The 23,486-nt window shown below is 38.1% G+C and overlaps 1 protein-coding gene across 3 annotated transcripts in view; it reads left to right on the top strand.

The window, feature by feature from the left end:
* The window catches only part of LOC121327113 (serine/threonine-protein phosphatase 2A regulatory subunit B'' subunit alpha-like), a 77,265-nt gene that overhangs the window by 9,201 nt on the left and 44,578 nt on the right, over positions 1–23,486 (top strand). The window contains exons 2-3 of one of the 3 annotated variants that reach the window (XM_041270912.1): positions 6,478–6,522; positions 7,286–7,355. The exons of 1 other annotated variant lie outside the window; for it this stretch is intronic. The gene's annotated coding sequence lies outside the window, so the exon portion shown is untranslated. The remainder of the gene's footprint in view (positions 1–6,477; positions 6,523–7,285; positions 7,356–23,486) is intronic. One more of the 3 variants, XM_041270911.1, reaches the window with a different exon arrangement.

Here is a 23,486-nt window from a genome sequence, read left to right as displayed (position 1 = left end):
ATAAAAGGATACTAGTGTAATGGCTGTTGGTCCGTTATATGTTTGTGAATTGTGGGCACCATCCAATTTTTATGATTGCACACGTACATGATTAAATGCTTTCTTTGGTTTCTTACACAACCAAGCCGGTTAACAGTACTTATCAGGGGTCTCAAATGAAACCTGTTTTAAATCCTGAACTGAAGTCTTGCTTTGCATCCCTGTGTATATTTTGCATATGCAGTAGAATATTAATCTGGCTACTCCAGTCTTGGTTAGGCCTCTGCAAGGTGGAGCATGCAGCTGTTTAACTAGAAAGCTATTGTCTGAAAGAGAGTGAGTCACAAGTATTATTCATGATTCTTCTGCCCTAAAGTTTTAATGTCACAGTTCAGATGTGCAGTATGTAATGTAATTCAGTGGGTAAACAGCCTTTCAGTGTGCTGCAGATGCTGGCCTCTGTGCTAACACAGGTTTCCTTTGTTTCAGTAACGAAGGAGTAGTGGCTGAAATATTCTGCATTGCTACAATTGGTGCCAAATCCTAAACAAGGAAAACACAAGTAAGAACAAAGATATTCAATGGCTCGATTTCGTTTCTAAAAATCGGACAATGTCTTTGCTCGAAGTAGCTTTGAGTCAGTGCTACCAATACCAATGGAGACTTAATCCTACAGCTCCTAGAAGTTCTACAAAGCCCAGTCAGTACCTTCAACAGCAACCCTTGTGTAAATAGCTCTACCTTCTGAATGGAAACCTCTTTTGTTGTAGCCAGATTTTTGCACTGGGTAAAAAACTATAATATTTGAGGTGCAGATAAGAACAAGGTTTACGACAATTTGCGTGTGCAAACCCTTACTTACAAGAGATGGAAGCCTTTTTCAGACTTTGGGTTAACTGAGGGTTTGTGCTGGGGGGGGGGGGGGGGGGGGGGGGGTGGGGGGTTCCACCTGAACTGGTCTGAATGCCCCCAGTACTCAGTACGCCAAAGATAGCCTTTTATAAAGCAGAAAGAGCTTAAAGGCACTGCTGTTCAGAAAATGAAACTCCAGCCATCTGTGCTTCAGTCTTGTGCTGTAAAATGGATGAGGGATTTTAAAAATAAATGTATATTCCACTGAAATATTGAAAGGGTGTTAATGTTATCCTACATGGGGGTTCAGGTCCTTTTATTTGGTTACATTATTTAGTGACGTTCGGAGACGAGCAGTATACTGTGTCTGGTGAGTGCTGTTTGGATTTCCTTTTCACATCCAGATCAGGGATGCTGCAAGGAAGCTTGTTTGTAGGATCACAAAGAATCAGCCCACATGATTTAGTCGTTGTCTGCCTGGTTAATTCAACTTTTACTCCATTTACCTCTGCAGCCAATGCCATTCGGCTTCCTTTATTAGTACAGATGAAGAACTGGTCATTGAAATGTGCAAATGAAGTTAACTAATTGGGTAACTAACATTTCATTATAAGAGCTTGCATTCTTTGGTAAAGTCCAGTGTTATAATACTTTTATTGTGTTTTCATAAAGGGCGCAAAACTGTAACATCTAAATAGGAAGATTAATATGAACTATTTTACTACTGGTTGACTCTTGGGTCCACCTTGATAAATAGCATTATCTACTGGTGGGTATAGTCCTTTTAAATTGGCATGCTGATAAGGATTACATGGCAAGTCAGTGGCCAAGCTAAGGATCTTGTAGCCTTCAGACTTTGGTTTTAACTACAAGAAAACCCCCAGCAACCTACCATTGTACCAGTTACCATGAGAGCCCTGTGTGTTCTCAACGGCGAACCTGTAGGCGTGTACACTATAGAGGAAGTAGAAACCTACAATCTCACTTTACCACATCTTGGAAGGTGCTCAAGCCTGTATTTAAGTACGGATTTCATTATTTTTTATTTATGTAGCCCAGTAGTAGTGGAAGGATTCCAGTAGAAGCAAATGTTATCAAAGTAAATAAGATGCATTGCCATGGCATTGAATTCCAAATAAGTGTTGCTGACAAAAAGGGAGGGCTTCAGATGTAGATGCATTATTTAAATACGGAAATAATAATATTTGCCCTGGGATAAACTCAGCAAGGAGTACTTCCACCCCTGTGTTATGTACCTTTTTTTAAAATCTAATTGACAAATGTTAGCATTTAACATTAATTTCTGGAGCTCCATGGATTAACTGAATGCCCAAGGGGATAGATTTTACAAAGGTGTAGCCATAGTGAAAACATTGTTAACCTCTGCCTGCTGGCTCGAACTGATTTAATAAATAGGCTTGTCACATAGCAGTATAACAGACACATTGTGGGAGACGTTCTTTTCTCCAGAGAGTAAATGATTCAGCCATGGTATCTGAAATGAATGAGCTGGGACATATTAGCTGCCTCTTTGAGAACATTCTGTTGTATAAAAACCTAAATGGGCCCCAAACTAGGTAAGCGGTATACACCAATGTAAATATAGAATCCAGATAAGCTTTAATCCTGATGGCGACCAGGTGACACAAGAACAGAAATTTTTGCAGGCAATAGCTTGGCTGGCATGTGTGACAGAATCGCAAGAAGGCTTGAGATAAAGATAAAGAGGAAACTCGTATTCCTGCAGTTGAAACTGCTTTTATCAGTCGTTACTGGGATTCTTAGTTTCGTGTTTCTCGTGAAATACAGTGAGTGCACAGGTGGGTAAATTAAGGAACATTGTAGAAAACAGTCTGACAGGAATGGAATTTGTGTGGAGAACTGAACATGATTGAGTCAAAACCACTTTAAAATAAGTTACATTTGTTATGGTATTAGCACCTGGAGAATTGCCTGCTGTTCCACAGCTTATTTAAAGCAGCGATTTTATACTATATTTATTTTGTGGTTATTAAGTGGTAGCTGTGTAAACAGAACCTAAGCCTAACAGACATTGTGAGTAATCATTGGTTCTGCAGTGATCAGGAACACACTTACTGGGGTGAAATAGGTGTTGATCAAGGTTTGACAGCTGAACCACGACATCTTCTGAGCTGTGTCACTCAAGCATTTCACATCAGCTGTCTCACAAACGGCTTACAAGGCAGTTTCTGATAAAAGCAGATCCTTGGAAAATAAATGCCGATGAAAAATCAATAAAGTGCTCCTAAAGTGAAAATCCCCAGTTTCCTAGTAAGAAGTGAGGAAGTTACAGTGTGTTTGCTAATGCTTTGTTAACATTTTATCAATTGAATAGGTATTAGAGGGCAGTACTTGTGCTGTAAGAACTCTATACTACACATTTAGTACATATCATTATTAGATCACCATAGGAATATAATCTGGCTAATCTACAGGCAGTAAATAAAAAATATCTACTTTAATCATCCATTGGCATTTAACAGAAAAAATGTGTACTGTACGAGAAACAACTATGTTTCGTCTTTAGGGTGTGAACAATGAATCTCTTTTAGATGGAAACTGTTTAAAGATGTTAGCATCACCTCATGAAATGACAGTTATATTTAAAGGAAAAGGAAATGCATTTATAAAAGATTAGTTACATGTCAATAAATACACTGACTATGTACCGGCACATTTCTTTAGAAATAGGGTTATCAGTATTACTGTGAACAACAGTTCTTTTTCAGCACACACAAAAAAAATGCAAATCTCAGAAAGTTCAACGAGTATGTTCCTGGTTTGGCCAATCACCAAGGACTTCTTTAAGGCTTCTTTTAACACACAAGCAGAATTTTAAAATTGTTTCCATGGTTACAAACACATTTGTTTCTGCAACAGAGACAGAGAGTGATCAGTGACTAAATATTTATGAAGCAGAGGCAGTTTTCACAAATAAAAAACCGATTTTGCTATTGAAGTAGTTGCCTGTTGAGTGGGAAATGGATATCTATCAAAGGTAGAGGTACTAACTTATTCTTGGTTTACTATCAGTGACTTGGCTGTAACATAGCAAATGGTAGGAAAAATATCTTGGTAGCTTAACCAAATTGCGCACTAGTTGTGCACATCCAGAACACTAACTGAAAAAGATCACATATAAAAACAAGCCAAACAGACAACACAGTCTATTACCAAAACATTCTTTCTAAAACCTTTTTCCTTCCTCTACTCAGTAGATGACCACTGGAAGCATTCTTCTGCCTGTGTACACAGTTACAGAAGGTGTTGTAGGTGGCAGATGTTACTATAACTGGGCTAATTACCCCAGAGGAATGTCGAATGTGTGTAAATAAATGAATCAGAACCACTATCTCACCCAATTAACATCCTCGCCTAGCAACTGAGTAACATCCAGTTGTGGTTTTCAGGTGTTCGTTCACTGCATGCATAATAACTGTCGACTGAGCAGTGGTAATACAAGGTATACTGTCGGGCTCAGACAAAGATGATACTAAGGAGATTATAGGTATAGTGGCACCCTTAGTGTAATGTGTGCAAATCTTCCCTTTGATTACAGGCCTCTCTTTATTTTGGCAACATGTGGAATAACTTTGTACCCTATTTTTGAAACACTTTCTCCCTCATCAAAGCTGCTGCAATAACACACACACACACGACATGACATAAATCTTCTGAGTACAAAAATAAACATCAAAAACGCATCTTGAAGAATTCAGTTCCCATGAAAGAGGCTTCTCAGGTTGAATTAGAGTTCTATGTTTACGAAGATGAGCATACAAATTCAACTACTCGAGCCTTTTATATTCAGGAGCTACAGACTGCGTGGAACGTGTGCTGGCAGGTACATTTTCTTCCATTCGTTTTGTCAGAATTTGATTATGTTGCCAGAAGTTGAGCTCGGATAATGTTTTATACTCCTGCAAAAAAGCTCAGTCTCATGCTATCTACGGTACAAAATTCAAACTTGTTGTTGGTGTAGGGACATCTGTGTAGGCAACAACCAAAAAGACCACCTAGGCATCCTTACTGACACAAAAGGGTCAGCTTACTTCGTATTATTTCTGTTTCTTGGATTTATTTTATTTTGCAATGTAAAGGTATGTTTACAGTGTTCATGCACCAAAGTCAGGTGCACAGAGCCAAAGTATTGCCAGAATACCTGCCTCTGTGGTGATAAGAATGGGGAATGAAAGTTAAGGCATGAGAAGAATTGGTTTGCTTCGGATGACTCAGAGTTTGCAGAGTACATCATAATGAACTCTGTGCCTGTTTTAGACTTGGAGCTGAGTTAGTCTGTTTACGGTATGTTGATAAATAAGACTCCAGGTGGCAGCCAAGAAAAATAGACCTGGAAAGTTCATTGGATTGGGACCAGGAAAAATACAGGATGGAGTACAGGGATTTTGCATCCAATCCCAAAGCCTCTTCACTTTCAAGTTATGCAAGTTTTTACATTTATCCTCTGCTTGTGAACATTATAACCCAGTCATTTAATTGAGGAGAAAATATTTTTAAACATGTATGGTTTATTGATTGACACTTGGGAGACACACCCTGTATGTAAGGCAGGTAGGGAAAAGCCAGAAAAAAGCAGAGGTGCTGACAACCTTCTGCCAACTGCCAGTGGTTAAGGAATGGGTACTGCTGGTGGACTAGGCTGGGAGCTAGTGTTCTCAAGCTATATAAGAGTATGTCTGAATGTTATCCTGATATGAAACCAGGGCAGTGCTGTTCATAACTGTAGAATTCACCAGCTGCAGAACCTTTTACCTGCAGTCGCGGAGATGGAATTTAAGGAAAGGGCTTAGGCTGTTCTGTAACACTATGTCAGGAGGGTTTGTGGTTTGATCTGTTTTGCTATTTCTGCATGATCCAAGAGCCCAAAACAGTTTAGGCGTTCTGGAAAAGTTTGGTAGGCAGTGGGGTGAGGTTGTGGTGACTAGGGTCTTGTTTAGATGTTTTTGTAAGAGGAAGTGAAGTCATTTCAGGTAATGATTTTCTAGTGCATGAATTTCAACTTTGATTAATCTGTGGTTTCTTGACTACAGTGCAGAAGGGGTATCATCTCTACTGTAATGTAATGGAATAGTTCATGAACAAAAGTGTTAGTGTCTAAACCTGTTCAGCATTTCTGAGATGCCTATGATCGTGAAGATGCAGAAAAGCAGAGTGCATTGTATGTTATCACAGACATCTTGCTCAGGTAGGTTTGACATTTCCTTTCTGCACCTTTTCTTTTTATTTTGTTTTTACACTTGAACACATCGGTGCACAGAAGCAGCACACAAAGGCTCTCTTGTCTTTAATCCCCAGATTGCCTTGAATGTTTTCTATAGTCCTTCTTTAATAAATGGCTAATGAGAGCCTTTGGGGATTTTTAAGGGCGTGACAGAAGGAAAGCTATTGTAGTGGTACCTACAGTAGAACCATTTTTTAACCACCCATATTAAAGCTTACAATGGTATACTGTAGTAAAAGTATAGTAAAGAACAGTAAAAGGATAGCATTGTAAATAGTTGGTATGCAAAATTAACGGTAAAAAGGGATAGGGTCTGGGTTCTTCACTGTGGTTTAAAGAATACCGTTTACCAGCCTGTTGTGTTTGATTTTTTCTTTCTACAGAAATCTCAGGAGGCTCTGCTACCTTGATGCAATTTTCTCTTTAATGTAGGTGATGATGCATGGAGAAAGTTTATAAGAGCGCAAACCCGTAAAACCACATATATGATGCAGAGCAAGTTAGTGGCTTAGCACTTCAACGTTAAGCGTGCCTGCCTTCCACCTAAATAATTAGCACAACCACACTGATGATTGCACTTTATTTTACATTCAAGGTATCAGTTTTTTCTTAATGTTACACTATGAAAGGCTATGAGATTGAACTTGTACCTCTTTGTTCACCAGTTGTTAATGAGTCAGACTGCAATGCTGAAAGTATTGGGTTTTGTGCAGCACCTGATTGACACCTCTTGTAATAAACCTGGGTGGACCTGTCTTACAAAAACAAGCACTGCTAGGGGGTCCTTTAAATTCACAATATTTAACGAGTCTTGTCATGTGGTAATGCTACTGTAATGTAGCACTTTGTTCTTGGCATTCAAACCAAGCCTAATGCAGGATTAATCAAAGCTCAGGTTTAATGTGCCAGTAATAGAGAGAAATAAAGAGGAATGTCTGTACATTTGTGACATAATTGGAGAGATCAGGTCCGTGTCTCAGTGTGTTACACAGCAAGGGCAATGCAAGCAGCTGACCTGTTATTTTCAAAGCTACATTGCTGGGATTTAAGTTAATGGGAACACAATCTAGTTTCCCCACAAATATTGTGAATTTACCTTTGCGGGTGTCGGTTTTGAGATTTACTTTTTTTTATTATTTTTTTATTTTTTTTTTTTTAAATATAACCTTCCTCGCACTTTTTCTCCCCCAGCTCAAAATGGAATGCTGAGATGAAGCTGTGGAATGCAGCCACCCCTTTTCTCTACTCTATTTGTAAATAGGTAAGCAAAATAACTCTTCATTTAGAAACCGATTCACAAATACAATTTGATGAGCCTAAATAATTGGTGCCATTTGCTGCCATCTATTTGCTATTTCCAGATCTCCAGCAAAATGAGTTGGTTGGAAAAGGAGTGCACAGTGATCATATTTACAATAGCACTGTCAGACCAGAATTCTTTGGGTTTTTTTGGCACTGTGTGCTTAAATGTATTTCCTTGCCTGACGTTATATATATCAATATTTTAATGAATTCAGAAGATAGGATTTCAGCACCCATTTTTCCTGCAATGTCTCTTATGCCCATCCCCACTCACTTTGGCTGGAAGGTCAATATGTAACGTTTCACATAGGCTGGATGCTCAGTTTTGAATGCATATATGTATATCATGCCTTACCTCTCCACTCAGTGTATTATTAATAATAATAATAATAACAATAATAATAATAATAATGTTGAATAAAATAGTTATATGCTGTATATACTTTCCAAATGTATTCAATTTTCAAAGGAAACTGTTTAAAATACAGCCTATTCTAAGGCTAATGAATATACCCGTGCCTACATTACAATATATAGAAGTGTTTATTGTAATGAGTTGCGCATTTCAGTAAATGAAATTGCATTCGCATTACACCTATTATATGAAGCTTATAGTAATGCCGGTCTGAGTCTGTGTTGTTACTTGCAGAAATTGTTTGTGGTATTTATTGAGAAAAGGGACCATTGACCACTTTCTTAATGGATAATCTGAATCTAAAGACTAGAATCTAAGTAAAGACTTGCACTATAACTAAGCTAAGTAAGAACTTGTGCACAGCTGGTGCAACTTTTATTGTTCATTATTGTAACTATTGAAATGCAAGAAGCAGCAAAAACTCATTACAAATTTAGAACAGCTGCCACTGTGTAAGTTATAAGACCCTTGTGATACATTGCACAGCACTGTAATATATAAAAAAAAACATGTGTTAATACATTACATTAAGAAATGTATTGGCCTTAGAGGCAGACTATTTATTTACTATGATCCACGCAGGTTGTAAAGAAAGTGTAACATTGGAATGACAGATATTTTTTCTAACATAATCGTTCTCTTCGATTTATAGAAGCAGTCTAATAATACTTAATTGAGTGCATGTCATATTGAATGCCCTTTTTATATTGTTTATGTTCTTCTTGGTACACTGACTTTTCTAAGTTGTTTTATTATTATTAATTTAGACATTAGATTAGACATTACATAGATCTGGTGATTATTAAAGGAACTGAATTGGTAGAAATAGAGACTTAAAGGGCACATAAAGACCTTTTTATTTTATTGTGTTACATGTTCCCATGTGTTGCTACAACTGTTTACATAAGGTGTGTGTAGTATTTATTTATTTATTTGTTTACATTTTGACCACTTTTTTAAACTTTAAAATTGTATTCCTTGCCACAAGATGGCTTCCCATGTACCCGCATGGACCACTCAGAACTACATTTCCCATCATCCTCCTACTCACAGATATGTAACTGAGATATATTTACCAGTGAGCAGGAAGATGATGGAAAATGTAGTTCTAAGCGATCCATGTGGGTACATGGGAAGCCACCTTGAAGCAGGGAATGCAATTTTAAAAGTTTAAAAACGTGGTCAAAATGTAAACAAAATAAATAAAACAATAGACACACCTTACATAAACAGTTGTAGCAACACGTGGGAACATGTAACACAATAAAATAAAAAAGTCCTTACGTACCCCTGAAGTCCTGTTTATTTTATCTACTGTGTTTGGATAGCACATGTAAGTGAGTCTCGGGCATGCGTGAATCCTACCCTGCAGAGACCACCCTTTCAGAGGGTAAGGGAGTCGTTCTGTCTTCCTGTCCATTCTTGGACAAATGCAGCTTCAGCTGTTCTTGTACTCTTGTGATAAGCAGCACATAGGCTGATTAACACAACATCTCAGATGTTAATCAGGATGTGGGCTGATTTGCTGCACCATGCTAGCAGGGAAGAACTTCAATTATTACTAGGTTTGTTACTGTTCAATGCTGAAAGACAACACTAACCAGAACAGGCAGCTTTCTTGTCTCTCTACCCTGCTCCTGTTCCTATAATAAGGCCATTCATTAGTTTCTGCCCTCCGGAGCAATTGCCAGCACCGAATTATCACAGCGCCTGTCATCAGCTTGCAGCTTCTTGCTAAACTGGGCTTTTGCAGGTCAGAGGGAGCCTGCAGATTTAACCCTGTCCCTTGTAGCAGCACGGAGGCAGGGCAGGGAGTGAGGGTCCTCTGTTAAGAGAGTAGGGGAGTACAAGGTTTAAATTACAATATATTAGTAACAAAGATTCAGTAAGTAGCTCTCATCAAGGAATTTAGTGTGTCATCAGGGAGGCCAAGTGGATGACAGGAGAACCAAACACTTAATGACAGTCTTACTGTACCTAGACTAGTGCTTTACCCTGTCTTTACTAATATACTCCTTTCTTTTAAGTAAAGGCGTATTATAACTCTTGAACTTAATGTAATAATTGCCTAGTGGTTAGATCTGACCTATCCGAGCAAGGAGAAGCAGGACTGTATTGTCAGTTCAGTCAGTGAGCCACCCAACGCTCGTATGCATGTCCCCTGTTCTATAACGCTGTAATAGTTTCGGTAATATCCATGTGATTTTGAAATCTGGTGTGTAACCTCTGTACTACTTGATGAGGTATATACTCTATACTAATTGCTTAGATTTCTACAAGTTGTTTACATGGGGTCATTCCTCATCTGTAGGAGGAACCTGACTAGATACCCCTGGAAAATTAGAAATCAAATTGGAGAACTCTTCTGCTGAATGTCATTGTTCCATCTTGTGTCATCAGAAAGTGACTGATTGGGCAGTGTTACTTTTCTGTCCAAATGAAGAAAACATTCTGCCACCTACAGAGATTAAATAAAAAGTATTGAATACCAAATAGTTATTATTATTATTATTATTAAGTATTATTGATTGTGATATGCCCAGCAGTGCATTCCGGACAGCAACTCAATATCCTTCTCGAGACTCTCAAGTTATTGCACAAACCGTTATGGAATTTTCATAATCATTTTTGATACTGAACTCCTGTTTGTTCCTGTCGTAGCCATGGTGACACTGGGCGGATTTGATTAATATACAGGCTTGATACAGTGCTTTCTTGCTTTTGTCAATGTCAGTGTGTAAATTAAATTATGTGCAGCAGCTATTGCAGCAGAATGCTCCACACACGAGTAAGCCATTGTTTGTTATTAGGCTGGGATGTTTTCAGTTAGTAAAGTCTAGACTTCAGTTAGGAGACGCATCAAGTAACAAAGCGACTGATAATATACTTATACTGGCTTGAATTCGTCGAGATATACAGCAGGAGCAAGTACTGCCAGTACCTTAAAATATCATCATGAGATTTAAAACAATAGATTCTGATTTGTGAAGGAAAATAATATATACGTTCTATATATGTAAATAGATGAACCATATAAACCAGTACTGTATACAGAATTTCTTCTGTATCGCCTGGCACTATTATCTTTGACAGTTAAGAAAATATAACAGTGATTTGATAAGGGTCTGTGAAAAAGTTACACAACTAACTAAGGGTATGAACATGTATTCAGGACACCTTTTAACCAGCAGTAGTACTTATACTGCCTTGGTCAGTGTGGGTCTGGCTATCCATAAGGCAAAAGGTAATCTATGTACTAAGATATGCCTTGGCAGCAGACTGTGTGCTAACATTATGCAAGCGAGTTGGTGGCATAGGCTAGATACTGGCAGCCATGTGCTTCAGAAGTCCATTCCATAATTATTATTTCACCTGTGACTTGGGATTTCGTCATGCTTCTGCCCGCTCAGTTATGTAGTGGTGTTTGATGTTTACGTGGCAGGGCTGATAGATGGTAGTTGAGCTGTGACTGAGAGCCTTGTCGAGCCATAAATAGCGATATTGCTTAAGGGTCACTAAAGAGCCATTTTATGCACATTTGTAAACACATTGGAATTGCTGGGTGCAACATAATATATTGGCTAGACAATCAAAATCATTAAATGCCTGTTGTATTCTAACAAAAACAAATAGACTGAGTATATGTTTTTTTTTTGTATGCTTGTTCCTTTTTTATATGATATAGGAGGCACTTCTGTACTGTGCTTCATATAGATCTATGTTACTGCTTGCTTCTGACAGAGGGCCCTATACTTGCAGCAAAAGGGTGACAGGATTTGCTAGTATTCCAAATATGCCATGATGAAAATATGCACCATAAGTGGTCAGTGTAGTGAGTGAAAGTGATAGAGTTTAATGTTCAACTAAGTTGAGAGCAAACTAGTTGCCATAGTTACCTCAATATTAACTCTTACAAGGGATTGGTTCGTAAGAGTAAACGTTTCTACATGCAGATTTGCCCTGCAGGGAGAAATATCTGACCCAATTCAGAAATGTTTTACATCTTCAAACTGTCTTGGGGAGCGGTGGGGGATGGTCACCTAGAACCCATCTCCAGGGATAGTTTTATTCTGTTGGTCTCTGAAAGCACATTCAGTCCTAAGGAAAAGATAGCGTTAGCCTGCCAAGACACATGCTTGACACATCTGTGGATGTTCTTACTTCTTTTCCCTACGTGTTTTTGTGCCATTTAGACTGCAATACATTTTAAATGCAATGCAGTGTAGACAATTTTCTACTTGTAACAGATGCTAAATAACTGATGGACATTAAACAGAGCAGTATTTATTATTCTCTATTTTCAAGTATAGGCTGTTTTGGTTTACACAGAGGTGTGTGTTTAAATACAACAAAATGCTTCAATATTAAATTCAAGAATGGTAACGTACCGTTATCCATTTGTGGGGTTTTGTTTAAACAGTTTAGGATTCATTTAAGGCCCCAGCAGAATGGACAATGTGCTCTTGTATTCATCAAAGCCGACTTTAAATCGCTTACATCTTGCTAACGCTTTCACCTGCAGCTGAAGAAGTGTCACAAAATCGTGCGTATTGACTTTGGCCTGCAGTTTTTTATTGTGTCCAATTTCAAAGTTAGCTCCCCAATAGTAAAACTGTGAATTCACACCCCTGCTTCCTTAAAGGCTTTGGGCGTGGGGAGGTAATTTCGAATCCCTAATCCCAGATCATGCTGAGTGACAGGTCTCAGTTCCACCAGCTCACTTGAATACCCGGGTGCCACCCTGTTTCAGTCCAACAGCTGATGTAGACAAGTCGCATCCTGGTGTGTGAGACCAGTCGAGGAATCACATGTGTAAACACAAACTAATAATAGACTATAAACATGGGAGCTTTATTAAAGTGGGAGGCTAAAAAATAACTTGGAGTCAGTGGTGTGCGGCAGCCAATTTCTGTCCTGGGCTGCCAGGTTTTGTTGAGCGTTTTGTCCATAGTTATCCCTATTGACCCAGATCTAGCATGTCAAGCAAACTGTTTTGAACAGCTGAGTTTACAGCAGCACGTGTATAGGTGAAACCTTGAGACCTATAGCATGCTCGCAGAAAGAGCCACACTGTTTTAAACAGATCTAGATTTTTTTAGTCTGTATCTTAAAAATACCACTAATGTTAAATGTACCTGACGCTCATTATATTATTCTCTGTTATCTGAGGCTGTCTCCTATCATAAGGCTACTGTAAATTGGCCCCCAGCCACTTCTGTGAACTCCTGTTTAAATCTCCCTCATTATAACTCTTACTTATTTTAACACTCCAAAAGCTTTGTGCCCAGGGGCAGCCTGTCAGGCATCTTGTTGAACACAGGAAATATGCCAAAGAGCTGCCGTTGTGATTACATATGCCATATTTCACATTTCTCCATCTCAATGCTAGTCTTCTAAGAGTCGTATTTTTAGACATTAGAAGTTTTTGTGGAGATTACAGGGTTTCCAACTACATCTTGTTAACATTTTGCGTAACATTTTGATAACACAGGACAACACTCACTAAGTGTTCTAGCTGTTCTGTATAAACAGGATATCTGCTTCAATCTTTGGTCAAATTACTCCTAATCTTGTAAACTCTGTAGCAGATGTGAAACATTTGTGGTTCAATGGTAGTATGTTGGCATTGTAGCTGTTTTTGTAAAGGCCTTATCTTAAGATATTCACTGGTTTTGTGCGTCAGTTTTAAAGGATCAAGGACTTTAGTCTTGGTATTTTGGTATGGATTCAATCTGGGGTGAGTAAATAATGAACAAAAATGCAAAAGACATGTGGATCTTTATTAAATAGTAACTATCAGAGAACATTATCTGCGTGCACAGTAGATCATTTTGGTGGTTATTTTGTTACCTGGCCATCGGTAAATATGGTTTACGTGTATGTACTTCAAGTCTTTATGGCTAAGTGTTTGGTATTATATGAATGTCTTCTTCCCTATGCTGTCCTAATGCAATGGAACGGTATTGTAAATTGCCAGATCATTCCCTAAGTACAGTAAGAAAAGTAGTTTAATATACCTTTTAATTTATAAATGATGGAATAAATTCAAAGCAGATGTCAGATAAGTGGGGGTTGCTTTGTGTTCTCTTATGGAATGCAAGACAAATATCCCACCGTAGGGGAATGCCACCCTAAATCACTGCCTGGCTTAGCCTCTAGAGGCTGGGCTATTGAGGTCTATCCTCAAGAGTGAGATAAAAGTCACATCCCATAAAAAATCATATAGAAAGTTATTAATACCTTATGTCTCTCTAAGTTAGTTTTTTTTAAATATTAAATACATTAGACATTTGAAACAGACAGATTGTTATTGTGGTGGCTCACAGGTTAATGTCTATGCCGGGCTAGTTAATGTAACTTCTTGGTGCGTGGTGCCTAAAGTGTGTATATAGAAGTAATTTTGGAAGGGGGTGGGGGTAAAACAGATGTGTGACATGTAGCAATTACAGTAGCTCTTTCTAAATATAAGATAGATATACAGTTTATAGGAAAGCTTTATGGCAATCAGTCTATTATGGCTCTGTGCAGTGAGTTAATAAAAAAGAAATAGAAGAACATCACTCTGATCAGGTATTGGAAGGATAGACACTGGGTCTCTGGCTGTGATCATTGCTTCAGCATGAAGTGCTGGGTGAGGGTCTGGCCCATAACACATTTAACAAGTAATGAAATACATATTCAGAACTTTGTGTGTGATCTGCAGTCTGAAATCCTACCCTTTCTGACACTATTCTGTAAAGGGGGAGATGGAGTTTTATGGAGTGCAGCTGTATGTGCTGATCAGGTTCCAGGAGATTGACTTTGAAACCCCAAAGCAATAGGTCTCCAAAGGGCAATCCTAGTCCTAGGTTAGATCTCATTTTCCCTTAGTCTTGCTAATTGAAATTATTGATTCCAGTTCAAAACTTCTAGGGTGGCACCAAACCAAAGAACAATAATGACGTGCTTTTCAAATAAGATCCTGGTCGTTCCCAGGCCTGGGTGAATCGCATACCTGAGCTAAAGTCATTTTACAAATTCATTGTCATACTGTAGGTTTTCATGAAGCTGAACCAAAAAAGCATTCAGCACTGAAATCAGAAAATGTTTTGCAATAAAGAAAACTGTGTAGTTAAGGGTCAATCAGAACTGTCTAAGCGACTAAGTCATATAATGACAGTAACCACAAATTACAGAATTTCCCATTAGAGAAACCTAAATTCCAACAACGGAGAACCGAACCTTAACAGCAAGACACCTAAAAAGCAAAATACTGCATCGTCCGTAACCAAAAGGAATAATTTACAAAGTGTTCACTTGTCCTTTGTCTCGTGCATTTTAACCGGTGTTGTTGGTAGCACTCTATCTGCTGGGTTCTTGTCTCGCAGCCAGGAACAGCGCTGGAGATCACATGAGGTGTTTGCTGAAATTGGATCTTAAGTGACAAATGGCATTGGCACCCAGACGCCCAGTTTAGTGCATTAGCTGGAAACACTCTGCAGGGTCTTCTAAAATAGCAGCACTGGCTGAAGGCAATGAAACAGAATTACTTCATAGTGATGTATAGGTGTGAGTTGGGAGGTTTTTGTTTTATTATTATTTGTATAGTGAAGCAGTGTGCTTCATTGTGCCCATGGCTGTAACCCGACACTGTAGGTTTATTTCAAATACAGCAAAAACCACTTTTCAGTTTCCATGCTACTCAAGTTTGGATAGGGAACTAACAGTGAATGGAAGTTAAGACAGCAGACATTATCGCCTCTGGACAAGGATAATTATGATGGAGCGCCACAGTAGTGAGCTATCCAGCAGTTTTCTAATGTTCTTTGTATTGAATGGTCTGTTGATAGGAGTCTGCAGCTTAATTTCTCAGTGTTTTGTAAGATTTTAATATGGGTGTTTCTACAGCGGTGTTCTTTTTTGTTGGATAGTAGTACAATTGTACTACATGGAACAGTAATTAATGTGAACGCATTTCATTTCACCAGTCCACCCTTTTAAAAGAGATTTTTGAAATAAATACACTTGAGAGTGTGCATGCAGTCTGTGGAGTTTCCTTTACTAAGATCCTGTCCAAGCTTTTGGCATGGTAACAGTTTAATAACACAGATAGACAGAAGTTGTTAACCCAGACTAAGCTCCATTCAACCTTTTATTTGCTGTGTGAATATCTCTTCTGTTTTGCTGAAAAGAAAAATAGGTGATTGCCCTGTACAAACAGGTGAAATATCAGCCTTACAGACTCTTACTGCACCAACCCAACTAGTCCCAGAAGGCAGGATCATTCCATCTGTCCATATTTAATGTTTATTTATATGAGTAAAGCAACTCATAATTTACAATCTACAGTAACAGCATCACATAGACCTGACACATTTCCTTTCTTCTAGCAGTTGTTCCTCAGTCCAGTGGCAATTACAGCTGCATGGCAGAATTTATATCATTTGTTTGTTTTCAGAGCTACAGCCATCTTTGCACCACCAAACCCTTCTTTTGTCATCGGAGGAAATCTCAAGGCAGGGAGCTAAATATTCATACAAGCTCCTTTAAACTGTTTCTTTGTAGCTTTGAAAAAATTACTGTGCAAAAATGCAAGCCTTATCAATACTAAAAGTAATAATTTTGTCTCTATGGAGAACATCAAGTTTCCCAACTAAACGCCAGACTGCTGCCTGACTTTGTCCGAATAAGTTTATCTTAAGTTGTCTTAAACATGTTGCTGCTTTTTCTCGCAGCTTGCGGGAGGCACAGGGTAATGAGTGTTGTGTGACACAGTGTTCCGTAACTCTTTTAATACTGTAGTACTTAGTCATTTTAGCTGACAATAGGATTAAACATTTTCTCTGCTATAATGTACACATACATTAATTACGTGGTTCTTGTGAACAAAACATGTTTTATCAAACATACATTTTCTAATTAAAACATGCTATCTGGTATTACACGAAGTTAAAGAAATCTTACATTTACACTGCCTTTCACTTCCTGGGTCATTTAACCCTTTCACTGGCTTCGTTCCTGTCAATAACTGGTTTCTCCTATGACTGACATGCTTTCAAACTGTCAGCACTTGGATATGGTTTGATTCAAGCTCTTGTGTTCAAATGTAATTTCTGATGTGTTTGTGTTTTGGGGGTATCGGACCATCTCTAAGTTGACAGGTGAGCATATTTTAAAAACACAAGACGGGTTTGTTATCTTTGTTGGCATGCTGTCTCTTTGTGGGAGTAGTATGGACATTGGGAAAATGAGTAAATGAAGTTAACTGGTGTGCATGGTTAATCTTAAATTTGGCATTCAAATTGTATTTATTGGAATGAGGTATTACAAATTATTAGTAATGGAGCTTGTCAGGTTTGGGAGTTCCAACATTATAATCTTACTGTTGGATTCCCTGAAACTGAGCTGAAACATAATACTGTGTAAACAAAACAGGTGATAAACAGACCCAACCTGCCCAAGTTCAATTAGGTAGGTATACAGAAAGGTTAGGACATGCCAAATAGCAGCACTTGTTGTGTGTTTCTTAACATTCATCGATGTAATGATATGGTGAATTTTGGATTAAAACACCACTGTGGTCAGTGGTTCACAAGAATAATGGCCAGTGTCAAGTGTGTTTAAGAGAAAAAAGGCACTTTATAGAGACCAAGAACAAAGTACACAGAAAGAATACTTGAAACTGCAAGCTCAAGTCAAAAATGATGTTAGAAAGGCCAAGAAAGATGGAGAAATGAACATTGCCAAGGGGATTAAAACCAATTCTAAAAAGTTTTTCCAATATTATAACGGCAAAAGAACATTCAAGTTGGAAGTCAAATGTCTAAGGAGATACAAATGGCAACATCTAGATGAAAAGAAAAAATTGCAACTATATTAATTATTGCTTTTCAATTTTTTACAAAGGAGGATACAGAGAACATGCCCTACATGTTGACCTGTTCCTGTCCAGTTTTAAATAACTTTAGTATAACCGAGGCAGAAGTGTTAAAGGGACTAGGAGCTCTTAAAATAAACAAATCCCCTGGGCCAGATGAGGTCCTCCCAATAGTACTCCAAGAAATAAAATAAGTTCTTTACGAACTGCTAACTAAGATCATGCAACAGCCTCTTGAGACAGAGGTTGTACTGACTGGAGAAAGGGAGACAAAACCAAACCAGGTAACTAGAGACCAATAAGCCTGACTTCTATTATATGGAAACTTATGGAAACTATAATACGATCCAAAATCTATGTTGACTCAGAAATGTCTTCATCTAGGCAATGTGGGGAAGCTATAAAAAAAAAGCCCAACCAAATGCTTGGATATATAGTGAAAAGTGTTGAATTTAAATCGAGGGAAGTAATTTTGAAACTTTACAATGCATTAGTAAGACCTCATCTAGAATATTGTGTTCAGTTCTGGTCTCCTTGCTACAAAAAGGATATTGCTGCTCTAGAAGAGAGATTTTGAGTTATTTGTGGTTTAAAAGGCATGTCCTATGCAGACAGGCTAAAATAATTGAATCTATTCAATCTGGAACAAAGAAGACTATGAGTCGATCTGATTCAAGCAGTTAAAATTTTAAAATGTATTGACAATGTCGACCCAGGGGACTTTTTTGATGTGAAAAAAGAAACAAGGACCAGGGGTCACAAATGAAGATTAGCTAAAGGGGCATTCAGAACAGAAAGTAGGAGGCACTTTTTTACACTGAGAATTGTGGGAGTCTGGAACCACCTCCTCAGTAATGTTGTTGAAGCTGACACCCTGGGATCCTTCAATGATCCTTTGAGATTCTGGGATTAATAAGCTACTAACAACCAAACGAACAAGATGGGCCGAATGGCCTCCTCTCGTTTGTAACCTTTCTCATGTTCTAAATGTTTTGTACATAACAATAACAAAACAATGAACCCAAGTATCTCTGACCATGCTCTTCCAGTGATACCTCTAAACAGTCATTGAGCAGCAACAAAAAAGATTTATTAGTTTAGTTATCACCCCAGAAATGTCTGCCTATATATCACTCCCTGAACTAATAGCGTTATTTTATGCTAGTTTTTGTATCCGTGCTGACATAAATTGATTTTAAAATCAATTTTTATCTTTTGTGATGAGGTGGCTATAAATAAATGAGGCCGTGAAGACATTGTTTATGCCTGCCTGTCTGTACTGACCTTTTCACTTACATCAGCAGCTCCCGAAGGAGAGCTGTGCTGGTGTCCTCCTGCTGGATAAAAGGAAAGGCAGCCTCTAACAGGATTAACGTACATGATGCAAGACCATCTCTAACTGTTTCATGGCCAAACAAAGCAGACTGCTTATGAGCAAGGTGGCCTTTTATTAATTATTTAGAGATTTACATAAATATCTTCCCTAGAAGAATACCGGAATTTAGACTCCAAGGTATTTTAACAGTCTATAGTTTGGTTACTGCTGTAATCTGTAAAAAGCATTGCCTGTTACTGTAGACTTGCATACAAGCAGTATGCTCACAGGAAACACATGGATGGTTTATGGTTATTTTACTTTGTAGTAGTTACTGATGCATCTTTATCTGTGGGGAATTTCGTCGTTGGACTGGTCAGCAACACACTCTGAAGAGTAGGCGTGGCTTTTGTCTGAAGAACCCTGTCAGGACAATTGTGTATCTACAGATTTTTCTGCATGCTTCTCTTTAAAAATCAAGCCCTTGTTCCAAGCATACACCATGCCAGTAGTATCAGGTTACAAAGTCCCAAACTGGGGTCACTTTGGTTGCAGAAACACTTGGCAGTTTTTTTCAATGACATGCTTAAATCTGTGAATGGCAGATACTGCATTTCTAACAGTTTTTATAAGCTGAGTGAAACCGAGACAGACTGCCCTAGAAAAAGGACCCGATCCTTGTAACCCAACCGGTCTGGCGTCGAAAGCTTCTGATGGATAAGGACAGCAGTTTTGAGGACTGACCGACCCATTGGGAACGGACGTAGAATCACATGGTTGGCGAGTCCTGGTGTTGGTGTTAGCAGAGCTTTAGAAATGAACACAGAAGCCATTTTGGGAAGGGGAAGGAGCTTCCCTGAATACAGAAGCTGTATGAGATGACTGGTATAAAGTTACATGATGAGGATAAATAATAACGGATAATTTTCATGTTTATTTGTACTCCATAATTTAAATATTCGTTTGTTTTTAAAAAGTAACGAAAGCCATTATATTGCTCAGAACGCAGGCAGAGACAGCGTAGCAGCAGGGCCAGGGGGGCATGGCCCCTTTGTTTGTGCCTTTATTTTACAGCAAGATGTTGCAATATCATACTTTTAAAGTGGAAAAATATATATGATTTAACTACAAAACAAAGGATGCCAAATAAAGTTAAATGTTGTTTTGTTTATTCCCAAAATAGAGTACATAAAGTTGACACGTTTTTATTTAATTTCACTTTTTTTTTCATTCCTTGCCATTGCCGTTTCTTCACAGTTAAGTGGCCAGCAACACGTTTTCATAAAGTAATAACATGAGGTTTACTTGTGCCTTTTTGTAGCTGAACAAGCAAACAAAAACTGAAATGTAACTTTAAACATTTCAAATAAAACAAACATAGAAATGACAATGTAAAATGAAGAGGAAAAAACTCACCTTTTTGGTTCTCGTTTATTACATTCCACATAACAAAGTGGCAACAAAAAATACATAATATATACAATCTATATAAAAATAACTTCACAACATTTCCAGCAAGTTGGGCACTGTTTAAGTGAGGTATTTCAGAATGAAGTGCTTCCCTTTTTTCTGTCCCATTAGATTCTGACTCTCTCCTAAAGTAGCATCACGCTTTTTTGACCCAGATGGCTTTCCATAGAGATCATTATGCATGCACTTGCATAATTTGGTTTGCTTACTTATAGATCTTCTGCTGCTTGGGGTGTACATCCTTGGTGCAGATGCCTCTATGTATGGCACACTTGAGAGTTTTGTGATGGCCTGCTACAGGTACTGTGCGTACACAGGATGTGGGTTATTGCATTTTTGTGATGGTGATCGCCCTAATTTACAGCCATGTTGGGGGTGCATGACACTAACATGCTTGTTAAATTGGACTTGGTTGTGACATGCTGTAATAGAAGCACTGTGATTTGGTAACAAATGACAGTGGCGGTGAAGCAGTTAAACTGTGTTTCTCGTGCAGCATGATAGGGGATGGAAAACATGAAGTGATACGGACAAATTCAGGCCAGCTGTCAACAGTGATTAGGAGAGGCTACTGGAAAGGGGAGCTCCTAGCTTCAACCAGCGCAATTTCACTTTCACATCTCGGTGCTTTTATAAGAAAAGATAATGCCAGGATATTTCATGTTTTATTTTGTTTCCCTATTTTAACTTCAGTTTTACATCCATTACCAAGTCAAACATCTTTTATTCAATAATAATAATAATAATAATAATAATAATAATAATAATAATAATAATAATAATAATAATAATATTGACTAATGTACTGGGTATAAGCAGTTTGGTGGAGTGAGGTTAAACCCTCCTTTGGAATGTAGAATAATTGCCATGGTTACCCCAGCAACCTGAATTCTGCAGCTCTATTTGGAGAATAAAAAAATGCCACCAGCTGCACAAGGCTATGCACTGTTGTATGAACTGTGCTCTGTGTCACAGGAGAGAAAGATAAGATTGTTCTCATGATGATTAATAGCCTTTCTTGTATTGCTATACAGCTTTTCCACAGTTATTGAAAATTCCAGCGATTCCATCACTCCTCCACTTACTCCCATTTTTTGTTTTCATTGCTGGTTGAGATCTAGGGCTTGCTCTGTGATCTCTGAGCCAAGGCCGCAGGAGTGTAGCTTTCAGTCCAATTACAGTACCTGTACAGTACTCTCTAATGAACTAAAGTCTCGCCACAGACTCCTTTTGTTTCTCCATTAGTTTACTTTCTTCCCCCCACAAATGCTTGAAAGCAGATTTCCCGCTGAGTAATGGCTTCAGTATCCCCGGAGCCAGCAGCAAAGAGTTAATTCACACATGGTTTTACTCGGAAGGAATAAAACTAAAGCAGTTATTGCAAAGGGGCACAACCTGATGTAGCTTGCGTTCATGCTTCACTAAATAAACCGTCTCCTTACATCCCGTTGAAAAGCCTGAGAGAATCATTTTAATGATCCGCATCAGTTAAGACTGAAGGCCTTTTGTTTTACAAAAGAGCAATACCTTGTATATGTACTAGGGCTGCAACAAAGGGTACATTTTGACCTTCGAAGGTTCGGAACACATTACTGATGGAAGGTTTGAACCTTCGATTTATACTTATTTGCATAATTTATTACTGACGTCACCATAGCTACTTGTTTATATTTGATTGAAAATCCTATTTTACAGGTAATCCATATAAATGGAATAAAACATCTGCATGTAGTTTACATTATGTAGAACAGTAATCATGTTTTTATAATTTAAGTAAAAACATTTACTAAACGTTTTTAAACGTTTATTTACACGTAACTGAGCTGCTTACGATATATATATATACATAGATACATACATACATACATACATACATACATACATATATACATACATACAGTAAGCTTGCATTGCAGCAGCACCAACTGCAGCTGACAAAGCTTTATCTAACAGTCACCGTTCCAAGCAGGTTATGAGTCACATTTTACTACTTTTAAAAAATATGAATAATACTAGTAATATGAACTTATGCTTGCCAAGTGACCCCAGAGATTGATTAAGCATCCATGTCACTTGCACAGTTTGCATTACACTTTTTTTTTTTTTTTGGTTGTCTGGGCATTTAACAAAAAAAAATCACAAACAGCAGAGGGGTTTCAAGACATTTCTTTACACACAGCTTATGCTGTACAATAATTTGCAGAAGAAAGTAAAGGTTTGGCTCTGGAAGAGCTGGAGTGGGGAAAGGGTGGACGGTGCTCAGTTTTCAAAATTTAAAATGATTTGTGTTATCGTATATTTTGTATGTTTCAAACATATTCTACCATAGCACTTCTATAACACTGTCTTGTACACTAGATATTCAGTACGTATTTCACTGAAGCTCTACTCAACCACTAGAGGTACGAGCCCACTTGCTTTGGATACTATACCCTGCTCCAGTTGTACGTAATGTATAACAATGTGGTAGCAGATTTTATGAACAACTTTTGTCTATGTAATATACATTGTACAATTCAGAAGATTTTTTTTTCATCAATGAACAAGGAAAACAGGTTTGGATGGTACAGTGGTACATTCTTCCTTTTTCAGATGTGCTTTCTCTCCAGATGTTAAGGTTTGGTCCTTTTACTCCTTTCTAAATTATGAACCTTGATTTCCTCCTGGCCAGGTCCACGAAAGAAAGTGACCTTGATTTCTAAACAACATATTTCCAGTATTCAATGCCTGACATTCTAGTATTTTGTGTTCATAGTATAACCCTATTGCAGTTTAACTACCTACTTCCTGTGCTGGTAAATGACATTGGAATATGAAAACAGATGAAAGTGTAATCCCACTATACGAGGGAGGGGAGGGAGGTCTTCCGAATGAGTGGGACTGACAGAGAGGAGTCTAAATAGCTGGTCGCAGTAGAGGTGGGTAATTGATTAGCACTAGTTCAATGATCATTTAAAATTCCTTTGCTAGTGAAACTGCAGCAAATACTCTATATGTCGGGTGGAGGGAGCAGCAGGGAGCAATCTTGTTTTAT

The sequence above is a fragment of the Polyodon spathula genome, chromosome 14, assembly GCF_017654505.1.
Source record: "Polyodon spathula isolate WHYD16114869_AA chromosome 14, ASM1765450v1, whole genome shotgun sequence".
NCBI lineage: Eukaryota > Metazoa > Chordata > Actinopteri > Acipenseriformes > Polyodontidae > Polyodon > Polyodon spathula.
The sequence above is the reverse complement of the archived record's forward strand: the minus strand, read 5'-3'. Positions and strand labels throughout refer to the sequence as shown.